This window comes from Mercenaria mercenaria, chromosome 1 (genome assembly GCF_021730395.1).
Source record: "Mercenaria mercenaria strain notata chromosome 1, MADL_Memer_1, whole genome shotgun sequence".
NCBI lineage: Eukaryota > Metazoa > Mollusca > Bivalvia > Venerida > Veneridae > Mercenaria > Mercenaria mercenaria.
In genome coordinates, this window is record NC_069361.1 from 35,290,909 (window position 1) to 35,303,679 (window position 12,771).

Consider the following 12,771-nt stretch of genomic DNA (forward strand, 5'->3'; position numbering starts at 1 on the left):
AAGGAGAATAATTCTGTCAAAAAGAAAAGGTCAATAAAAGTTACTGAACTTACTTTGAAAACTTGCATTATAATCCTAGTGTTATGTGAGAAGTTTCACTCCATTGCATGCAAAGGTTTCAGAAATATTACAAGAAATGTAAATTGTGATTTTGTCTTTCAATGCAAAAAGGTCGAACAAAAGTCGATGTTATTTTGTCTTATGGTTTAAATAACCCGACTTAAAAGTGTTGAAGCACCCTTGTTAGCGTCACTTCACAGCTATTCAAAGAAACTGACAACTTTGCCACATTTTCTGGGTCATAAAGGTGTTTTTTTTGGTTTTTTTGGTAGAATGAAATACAAAGTTAGAGAGCTTGATTTGTAAATCTGGACTACCAAAGGCCTGCGGGAAATTTTATGAAATTAAATGAATATACTTTTTAAAAAATTAAGGAAATGTTTATTCTAGTATTTCTTCCGAGTGAGAAGGAAAACAAAACTCAGATGAACCTAGTTTTGACGCTTGTCTCGTGAATTTAATAATATGTTTTAAGTTCCACAATGATATATGTATGGGTTTCAAAGATACTCAATGAATTGCGCATGGATTGGTTGGAACATGGACGAACAGGCAAGACAATGTGGTTCCAATATAGTCCCCTTATCCCATCTCAAACTTGAAATTGTGGAGGTATGAGAAAAGAATTAATGAGCTACATGTTATCATTATAGATAGTAGTAAATACGTCAAACATAATAATTTTATTTCGGTTTCTTATTAACACTTAGGAGACATGTGAGTATAAATGCTAATGCCAGTTAAATAAGTTACATTCATGAAAAGAAATGGTAAATGTTTTAATTCCACATATAAATGAAGCAAAAATCCGTACATATTATGTTTATTATAGAACTGTAGAAAATATATTCTTGAATGAAACTGTTAGCATCAGAAAATTTCATTAATGCTCAACTGTTATTCATTGATATAATGTGGGTCATCGTTTTAGTTTCCTCTTGAATAAAAAACAAGGTAATTTCTATGGCGCATCCGTACCTGTAGCCTAATTGGAAAATGATATTTTCTGTGATAGTTATATTGCTTAGGGAAATGTTACGTGTGTCTCATTACATTGCTATGGGAATTTGTAAAGGAGTGTCACATTTAATTGCATAGGAATCGGTAAAGGTATGCCATATTTCATGGCTTAGGAACTGGTAAAGGTCTGCCACATTTCAGTTGACAGATATTGTCACCATCAGTCAGACACCAAACCATACTAAAACCAACCTTTTCATCAGTCTGAAAAATACACCTTTGTAGAAACCAGAGTCTACATCGTTTAAATCGTTGTCTGCAACATTCTTCATTCATAATTGTTTTGTCATTGATGTTTTTCATTGATATAATGACGGCCATCTTATTAATTTCCGGTGTAAGGATGATGAAATAATTTCCTATAGCGATTCTCAGCATATAATTGGACGAGAGTATTTTCTGCAATGGTTTAAACAATTGTAAAGGTATGTCACATTCTCTACTAACAGCTTTTATTGCTCGCACTATCAACTGCGGTTCAGAGACACACCTAAACTAATACACGTGACTACACGTCATTTAAGCTCAAAGTTCTAAGAAAGCATGTAGTTACATAAGAATGCGTCACATAATGATTGGTAATCAACATTCAAAAAGAAGCATACTTTTACTTTTCTTACAACGCTGACATCAGCTAAGAGATATGAGAATGGTATGCGTAAAAACAAAACGGCCAAACACCATTGCTTGAAGTGCACTTTAATGACGCTGTCAAGTGATATCATGTTTGATACCAACTTTTCTAATGTGTTATTCGCTTTTAGTGAATTATTTGTTTCGGCAACTGGCTATGACTATGTTATGACTATGCTACCTAAAATAGACATAAGCAGAAATAAAAAGCCGCAAAAACATTGTAATCTTTAAGTCTGTAAATGAATTGAACATAATCGGTATTGTTCCAGGTCGTTGCCTTGACATGCTTGTTTCAACTCAAGAGGAGTCAACACTAGTTACTGACGCTTTGGAAAATTCTGGCCTACTGACTAACAAGTTTCTATTGATATGCAACTTTTCATATCGTCCCCTGAATTCTTTGGACTGCATTATCATTATATAAACATTGCCAAACTTCATTACAATACACTCAGTTTCAAGAAATGCATAAATGATAATAGAGTTTTATTTTGCTTTTGAAAAAAATGATTATTTTAGGCGAATTCAGTGCGCCTTTCTTTTGAGTAAATGTAAAGGACTGTAGCGATTCTATTTACGAGTACGCTCGTTAAGTCCGATTTTAAAGTCAGTCTCTAAGAAGAACAAGTCTTTCCTTGATTACGGGATTATGGAAAACCGACATATTGTTTAATGTATCTATAAAAAAAATGTGAACATTCATATTTTTTCAGGCATTACAGAGCATACATAACTATTCAATGTTTGCCCATGAACAGACTCAATCAAACCGAGTCTGCAATTTTCACTATTTGCCTTGTTCTAGGTGCTTCCGAGGGATCTACTTTCCAGATTTTATTTATAATAAAAATATTATGCTTATGTACATTTTGTATTCTATTACTATAATATTAGCATACATATTATTGTAAGCCTTGTTATATGAGCCGCGCCATGAGAAAACCAACATAGTGGGTTTGCGACCAGCATGGATCCAGACCAGCGCAGTCTGGTCAGGATCCATGCTGTTCGCTTTCAAAGCCTATTGTAATTAGAGAAACTGTTAGCGAACAGCAAGGATTCTGACCAGACTGCGCGGATGCGCAGGCTGGTCTGGATCCATGCTGGTCGCAAACCCACAATGTTGGTTTTCCCATGGCACGGCTCATATTTCTTTATTTAGACACAATTTTGTGAAACTTATTCCGAAATATTATAGTATTAATTAAACGAAGCTGCATAGTTTCTCAGTACGGTGTTATTAAGGTTATACATAATTTTACCTGACAATCGATTAAAGTTGTCTGTGAGTGACTTAGATTTTGAAAAATAATTATACAGTTGTCAGGAACATTCTAAGTATATAATCAGCTTTAGTAATAGTTAAATTATAAAACGATATAGCATTCTAGTTACCGGTAATTTCAGAACCAAGCAATAAGCATAACACCAAAACAGCTCGAAGAAATTTTCTGGAAGTTATAGTGAGAAAATAAAAACAACATGAAAATCAACATATCTTAATGTCATTTTAGTGTTATCAAAAGCATTTAATAAATACTAATTTTGATATAATATATAAGCAAAATACCAATTTGAATTCAAATTTTTAAAAACTACGAGGGACTGACTGAAAACTAAATATGTCATGTTTTTGAATTCTTGATTTGATCATTTTTAGCATGTTATACAGGAGTTTTCTTCTTTACTTTATTTTTAACCCTTAGCCTGCTGGCGGCAAGTGATTCTGCCTTTGCGACCAGTGCAGACCAAGATCAGCCTGCACATCCGTGCAGTCTGCTCATGGTCTGCACTGTTCGCTATTCAGTCAGTAATTTTTCAGTGAACACCCCTTTGAATAATGGACCAGTCCATTTTAGATATTTAGCAGGGTAAGGGTTAAATTGCCATGCATTTCCCCGTGCAAATAGTGATGCATGTAAGCTAATTCAAAACAAAATTGTTATGGACTGAACCACTTTTCAAATGCAGAGCCGAGCTGTGTGACTTCAAAAAGAAATAAAGTCCAATTAAATGATAAAATCTACCATTTCAAAAAATAGGTACACGTTTTAAAATAAAATAGAAAAAATATTTTTATTGAGAAAATTAGCTTTTAACAGAAATAATATTTAACAATGGTAGTTTTTAATTGCTTTCAACTTGTGATCTCCAGTACTATGCCTGTATACAGTTTTAACCTATCTTATCATCCATATAAAATGCTAGTACAATCAATTAGCTAAACCTTATACATATTAAGGTACTTTTAAAGTGGAATATAATAATTGGTATTTCATCTGTTTACCGATAAGTAAAATGTACTGTACTTTAAAACAGTAAACAGAGCCAATAAGGCCAATAAATTTTTTACTGGGTGAACACCCGTTGCAAATTTTTTCTGAGTTATGCAGTAAATACTTATATAGGATTAACACATTTATTCTACAGCGTATGTGTATATATTCTTGGACGTTATATCATTATAGGTGAACAATATATCATTATTATCGCACTGTTCAACAGAGAAAAGATATATTTCGATAAATTGCTGAACATTTATCAAATAAAAGAAATATATTTCAAAATTTAATTGATTATCTTATTTAAATATATCGTATTGTTATTTTGCGAAACAATCTAAAATTACTTCACAAATGAATACCTCACAAACTTGTTTTTACTAAGCAAAGTATATTTTTGCAACTTGCTTCATTATGTTTATAAAGTATAACATTGCAACTTGCTCCTAAATATTTTAAAAGTGTAGCCTTGCGAGTTGCTCCACAATGTTTACAAAGTATAACCTTGCGAATTGTTCCACAATGTTTACAAAATATAACATTGCAACTTGCTCTTAAATATTAAAAAAGAGTAACCTTGCGAATTGCTTCACAATATTTGCAAAGTATAACATTAGAACTTGCTTCCTAAATATTAAAGAAAAATAGCATTGGGAAATGCTCCACAATGTTAACAAAATAAAATCTTGCAACTTGCTCCTGAATATTATAAGGCATAGCATAGCGACTAGCTGCTCAATGTTCAAAAAGTATAGCATGACAGCTTGCTTTTGGATATTAAAAAGCATGGCACTGCGACTTGTTCAACGTTCACAAAGCATATCTTTTCAAATTGCTCCTCAACGCTTTTACACTGTATCATTGTGACTTGCTTCTCAGCGTTTACAGTGTATAACTTTGCGACCTGCTCCTCAACAGTTACAAATTACATCTTTGTAGCCAGTTCCACAGCGATCAAACCTAATATAATTTCATCTTGTTTTGAACGTTTACAAAAGACATTATCGCTTCTTGCTATTATTTTATTTCAATGCCACGCCTTTCCAAATCATATTATTTTTTCCATGTAAGAAAACACAAAGTTATTCTTTACTCTTTAGCAAAACTAATTTATGTACACCTAGAAAAGAAAGTTTATTTTTATATGAGATATTGCCAATATTTTGGATATCTCTAAATACGAATATTTTTATTTTTTGATTCGGTAATGATGACCTAAATTTATTTTCTGAAAATATATTCAATGAGATCAATAAATCATATAAAGATATTTCAAAATATCTGTGATTTTATTATTTTCCTAAATTCGACTTTTGGATAACATTAATATTTATTTAATGATATCTTTATACTTCTATATCAATGATTCATTATATGATATCAATAAATCGAACTTAACATGTATAAAATTGATTTATGATATTATACAATAGTTTGTGTTGGTCGTGTGCGCGTCCGCGTGCTGGGTTTACGTTTAGGGAGGCTGCGCTTTTAGAACGTGGCTTTCCCTGTTGGATATTCATCTTTGGTTTTTTTAGTGATTTCAAAAATTCGATCTATTTTGTAACGCGCTTAAGTATATTTAATATTGTTTATTATAGAAACTTGTTTCTAGGGTGACCATTTACCAGAATTGTTCAAATCATTCCGATTCCTCAAGAAAGCTTTGAAACTCTGGCGAGCTTTTATATAAAGGACCATCATGTTCTTCTTGTTTTCTGATACTGTTAGTAATATTTAAAGATAAAAGTCCGCTAACGTAACAGATTCTGCAATACTAAAAGAATTGCGTCATACGAAAAAAAAATGTAATTGTGTCTAGGATTTTAAGATTTGTGCAAAATGTTCATTCAAAATAAGTTTTAATGTGTATTGCATAATATAGCCTAAAGGTACAAATTACCTTACGGACATTATATATATATATATATATATGTATATTTTGACTAAAGTCCTTGAAAAAGTACAGTGCAAAAAACTAACGTTATGCAAATACTTGTAAATTCTTTACAACTGAAAAGTTTCTCCCAGATCTACGAGGAAGCAGCTGCGAACTTTTAGTACTCGATTCGATTTTTCTGACAGGTGCTCCTTTATTGTTCTAGATAGAACAGATAATACTCCGCACAAGATTTCACATTAGCAGCTTTTATATATCAAGTGTAAGTGAGGGAGTGGAAAAAGGTGAAAAGACATTTTCGCCAGTGGTAGTAGCTGTTTCAATACATGCATTAAGAGTTGTTCAAAATATTCTTGATCTGAAATTTCTTTTGTCATTATTGAAATTCAGACGGCTCTTCATTCTTACTCGGTGTTTGATTTTTTGAGTGTCTTATTTCACGACTCGTATGAATTTGCCGTCATTTCTTGTCTTGTATTTTCATAACTATATTGTCATTCAATGCATGCAAAACGAGATTGCCTTAGGACATGAAATGCAAAAAAAAAAAAACAGAGAGAAAAGAAATGACCGAAATGAGCTCCGAAGAGGTGTATGTACCATAGTCTAATCAATTAGATGCCTTTCTCAATGTGTCCCTCGAACTTGTACACCTTTTTTCGGTTTCCGGAATAGAGGGGTTCCGGTTCACAGAGGTAATTTTCTAGTGAAAAAAAAAACCCGCAAAATTTGTAACCGCAAATTTTGCTCAGTTTTGAGGGGTTTCAAGTATTCAGGGCTTTTGGTTTAGAATGGTCTCACAGTATACTTGCAGTCAATTATTAAAATAAAATGGACAATAGCATAATAGCATCCCTGGTCTTACCAAGGCGTTACGGTGCTCTGACGATACTCCACGAAATGTTCTCATACGTTCAAATACAAATGAGTGTAATTGAAATGTCTTCTTTCGATTGAAAAGCATATTTATTGACCATCGTACGAAAAATCATTCTGAAGCATCTGATACATCAAAAAAAGACACTGATGTAAGAGTAAGTTATATTATAGTATTTTCGTGCTTTAAAAAATCTCGGTGGATTATCCCTCCGACAACACTAGCACATTAAAACAACAAAACAATACAATGTTATTGCATAGGAAGCGTCGTTTGAGGCCCTTTTCAGAAGCTCAGGAATCTACATTTTGGTTGTTTTTGTACAAAATTTATATCTTGGGAAGGGAACTCCGAACCTCCTCTCCCATCATTTTTATAGGAGACATTCACTCCTTTTATCTCTCTCTTTTCGCATAATGTAAAAATGATCACAGCCCCCGATGTAGGAAAAACTACCAAAATACGTTCCATTCCATGATCCTTAACACATCATATGTAACCTTGCAACGCATTTAAATGCGTTACTAGCATTTTGAGGTGTAACAATTCGCAACAGTTACTTATTCCATATCTGAAAATGTTGGTGATTCTGCAACCATTAAATGTTGTGTAAATGTGTATCTAAAAGTTTTGTTGTCATGAAAACAAAATGTCCACCATTTTGTAAATATTTGAAAATATTCATATCTTTCATATTGTTTTGTCAAATAAGTCATCCTCATATTACTTAAATGTTTAAGAGGATTTAACAAATTGTACGTAAGTTTGAACACTGTTTTTGAATTGTATGACTGCTGCGTAACCCACGTGCGCCTTTGGTTTATATCTATATGATGCATTTTGGCGTAATATATTTTGGTATAAACAGATAAAATAAATGCAGTATGTTTCAAACATTACAAACATATTGAAATTCAAAAGACATTGACATAAAAGAGTATTTTCATGAGAAATATATGATATTGTTATATTTAGATGGAGAGTAAGTATTTTATCTGCCAAAATTGAAATGATTTCACATCAAATTGACTGGAATATTTTAAATAGAAGGTATTTTCCCCATGTAGATAATGCCTAAAATGTTTCAGTATATTTTCATACGAGTGGCTTGCTTCTTATTACAGAAATGAGCCGTACCATGGGAAAACCAACATAGTGGGTTTGCGACCAGCATGGATCCAGACCAGCCTGCGCATCCGCGCAGTCTGGTCAGGATCCATGCTGTTTGCTAACAGTTTCTTCAATTCTAATAGGCTTTAAAAAAGCGAACAGCATGGAGCCTGACCAGACTGCGCGGATGCGCAGGCTGGTCTGGATCCATGCTGGTCGCAAACCCACTATGTTGGTTTTCTCATGGCACGGCTCAAATCACACATTTTCGAAAAAGTAATTACTTAAAATTTGCTTGTAAAACCAACGATTCGATCTAGAAGCTTTTAATACAATCGAACTAAAAATCCTTAATAATCAAGCATTATATAATAATAATAATAATAATAATAATAATAATAATGAAAATAATAATAAGAAGAATAATAACAATAACAATAATGAAAATAATAATAGTAATTACTATTATTATTATTATGGTTGTTGTTGTTTTTGTAACAATAAAACATGTCAGAACAGTTTCAGAAAAAAATATTTCGTAAAGGGTAAAGACTTTTAAGCAGCTGCAACTGTTTCATATATATTACAGTATATCATATCATATCATATTACATAACATTACATTATATGATATTAATACTAATATGCTTGATTTTTTTTTCCTTTTTGTTTTTTCTTCTTTGTATTCCATAAAGGTTATATAAAATAATTATAACCAAACTATGTTAGTTTATCGCAAACGGAATTATAACACAATAGGTACATTTTTGCTTATAGATATATCATAAAATTAATAAATCTTCGAAATGGGTACTGTAGAGAACAATATTTAATAACCCATTATATTATATTATATTATATTATATTATATTATACATTTTGTATTATATTTTTCTTTTTTTTTGTTTGAACAAGTATTACACAAAGATTTTATTAAATCGATAAACTAAATTAAGTAAGATTTTGGTAAAATAATAATAACACAATATGTACTTTATTGCTTATTTACAGCATATTATCCAGAAATAGATTTAGCTGGTAAAAAGAAATCTTTTTTTAGACACTCATGCGTGCTCGTTTGGCAATAAACAACATGAGTGAAGTTTGGAGTCTGAGTCATAGCTTTCCAAGAATAACTACATGAAATGCTCTGCTTAGGTCTGAAGTATTCTAAATTTAATTGTTTTCATGTTAGTTCTATATTCCTCTTAACCTGTGTAATTATGGAGGAAAAAAAGTTACAGCGTTAGAACAGTAATAAAAACACATCCATAGAATTCAGTCAACCAGCCAACAAATGTAAAAAGAAAACAGTTTAAATTTGTAGAATAAGAAAATGCTTGTTCAGATTTATTCTATTCTGCCCCACGTTTGTGTGTTCATAATGACTAAGCAGATGTAAATTGAAGAAATGTACTTTACAGTCGTCGTGACTAAGTATATAAGTTAGGCATATTAATCGTAAATCCCCTAGAAAAGTATGTAATGTCACCTGTATATCTTTAATCCAGTACATTTGTAATATATTTGATATGAAAGCGTTGGGTATCTTATTTCAATTCATTTGCCCCATAAATTCCATACGTGCGAGCAATGCTCACACCGTCATGTGACGAAGCCAATTGGTCTCTGAAAGGTCCATGATTATACCAAAGAGCCCATGCCTCAAAGAAATTCAATGTCCTTAGCGGCATGTTGTGTCTTCCCGCCATATAACCTAAACCGGGTCGGGTTGACTTAAAGCCATACAAAGACACAATCAAATACTACATGCAATATTGATTTTGATTATATGACACGTAAAATATGATAAAGTGTTAATACCCATTCATGAAATCGATGTTAACCATCAATGAAACATGGACTATGTCGTTTATACAGTTGCCACCGCATCGATTTTTTTATCAGAGCTATATTGGAAAGCGTGCTTCCGATAAAGCTCTCTGCAGCTCTATGTAATCTGTTCCTGCCAAGAATATTTCTAAAAATAGTAACTAGTAAAGCTGGCTGTATTGGATCAAGATTCCAAAGGCATGACTAGGTTTAGCTGTATGCTGAATGGAGAGCAACCATTAATGACTAACAAATTATCGTTAACTCAATGCGAATATGAGATAAATGAATGGACCAGGTTCGTTTACAGTTTCTTCAATGAGAAGATGTCAATAGAATTCTCAATGGAAAGATAATGTGAATGGACCAAACAATTTTGCAATATTACGGTGAATATTTATATCAATATTCACTGATACTTACTGATGTCGCATTGCTTGACGTAAAACAGTTGATCTGAAGGTTTGAATGCACTATAAATAGCTTTGTTTACTCTATTGGATAAGTTTGTTATCACAAAATTTTTAACAGCAGAGATTTCAATAGCATTTTACTCAATTATATGTTATTTTGAGAAGACTGGAATGTGCTTACTTTTCAACTTATGTTCCGCACAGACTTAGTAATGAAATATTGTTTTTATTATATATTGATCATTGTAACTTTGTCGTTATCATCAGGCAATAAAAAATAAACCAGTTGTTTAAGTCTTTGGCGAGACATTTGCCGGACACGTTAATTATATTTACATAACAATGACAAATTCTATTACAAAGATGCAAGGCGACAAAGACAAACAATCCGCATGTGACTAAATAAATACTAATGACGACTGCAAACATGCATGTTATTGAACACGAAAAACAAATTTAAAGAAAATGACATGAAATATAACATTGCAAATAACACAGGCAAAAAAAAAGATATTAAAGTAGAAACCTGCTAAAAAATAACAACAACAGCTTGATATCTCACCTGTGCATTATTTATGACATTTAATCCAGCAGTAGCACTCGCGTAATTATAAAGGAAACAGAAGCAATTTTATGTATTTCACAAGGAATATTAGTTCACACATGTATTGATCCGGACAAAACGCCTACGCAATCGGTTGCCTATGGAGACGAAATTCGTTTATTTCTGACGTACATTCTACATGTTAATTTGAACGACCTTTTGAACTTCTTTGCGTCATCACCACCACTGGCACCCGTTCCGGTCAATACTAAAACACAACCCCTTAACTAAAAATATTTGTAAGCGGCACTACATTAAAAATAGTCTAGCTAAAGAGAACAGCAACTTTCTTTACTATAGAAGAGAGAGCTATTCTTAGAAACAAATATCGACCAAAACCTATTTACAGAACGTCTTTATATTATCCATCCAAAAATAGATTCCAGTATACACTGACTTGCGCAGCGTAAATCGACAAGAAGACAAACGTTAATGTCACTAGATAGTTTCCCTTTGCATATTAGCTGAAACAACAATATGCACTCAGTACAAAATCCGTAAAATGTATCAAATGTAATGCAATGCCACAATTAGAACAACTCGAATTTAAAATTTCTACAAAACGTCAATTTCTTACGCGTATTCGTGATTAAATTACCAACATGAATGCAGAAACATTATAGAGACAACAGTACAATTGTATAACTGCCAAACAAATTTATTTTCTCGATCGTGCCATGGAAATACTTATACCTGAACAATTCTGGTAATAGGTAAGTATTTTCTAAATAGTTAGAATGTAATGTGTAGTATATTATTTTCGAGTTCTCCTAGAAGTAATAAGAATCACTTTGATACACATCTACTTAATAATACTTAAAACTACAATTTATCAAATCTGTAAGAAAATCCTTTCGAAGGATTGAAAGGAACCAAGCAAAATTAATAGGAGACTGGGTTTAATTTGATATGCCTAGAAAAGATAATGACATTTACAACAAACCAGTTCTAGCATTGACTTTTGTAAAGTTTGTTATTCAATATCACTGAATAGACTCGATGATACAACAGGACCGAACATAACAAGGCTGTGTAAGCATTGGTAAAAGAGAGTTGCACGTGTAGAAGGTGTAGTTCTGATATCAAAGTCAGTGTGTCGTGTCATTTAACTAGTCTTCACAATTACTCTACATGAATTATAAATTAGGTAACAATCATTTTCAGTATGGCTGGAAGTGACAAGTAGAACACTACAGCCCAAAAAACAATTGTGTTATAAAAGAAGAATGGCCTACTGCTGTATTTCGAGCAGGTGATCAATACAAAGTCGTTGTACGACACCTGAACATTAATTTTGATTTTACATAGTCATGATGCCTGAATGTTAATTTTGATCTAGCAACATATAAGGACATAGGACACCTGCATATTCTTCCAATGTTATATGCACTATAACCTTTGAAAAGCACATACTTGTATAACCTAGTGAGCACATATGAGCCGCGCCATGAGAAAACCAACATAATGGTTTTGCGACCAGCATGGATCCAGACCAGCCTGCGCATCCGCGCAGTATGGTCAGGATCCATGCTGTTCGCTTTTAAAGCCTACTGCAATTAGAGAAACCGTTAGCGAACAGCATGGATCCTGACCAGACTGCGCGGATGCGCAGGCTGGTCTGGATCCATGCTGGTCGCACACCCACTATGTTGATTTTCTCATGGCGCGGCTCATATATTAAAGTCCCCATTTGCCCAAAACAATCGTACTTCGATTGGTTTACAGATTTACTTCAGAATGATAAATATCCTAAACATACTCTTGCGTACAAGTAGTGTAAAAACAAAGAATTTCTCACACATTTGCATTGATTGCCTCTCTGATAATGTAAAGTCATGTGGTCGAGACCAAAAAGACCTGTCTAAGATAAATCACATTTGCTTGGAGACAGTGACGATGTTTGTTGTCCCTCTAAGTTATACCAAAGTGGACTCTAACAGAATTCCAGCGACTTTTCATCAATAACATTGAGAACATTAGGAATGAGTGACTTATCTCAAGTCTCAGATTGCATAACGCAATGACGAATTATTTCG

At 32.8% G+C, this 12,771-nt stretch overlaps 1 long non-coding RNA gene across 1 annotated transcript in view; it reads right to left on the minus strand.

Annotated features, from left to right (window-relative positions):
• LOC123542419 (uncharacterized) overlaps positions 1–11,354 on the minus strand; it is a 49,848-nt gene extending 38,494 nt beyond the window's left edge. Inside the window, exon 1 of the long non-coding RNA XR_006684731.2 lies at positions 10,694–11,354. This is a non-coding gene — a long non-coding RNA (uncharacterized LOC123542419). The remainder of the gene's footprint in view (positions 1–10,693) is intronic.
• Between the last annotated feature and the right edge of the window lie 1,417 nt (positions 11,355–12,771).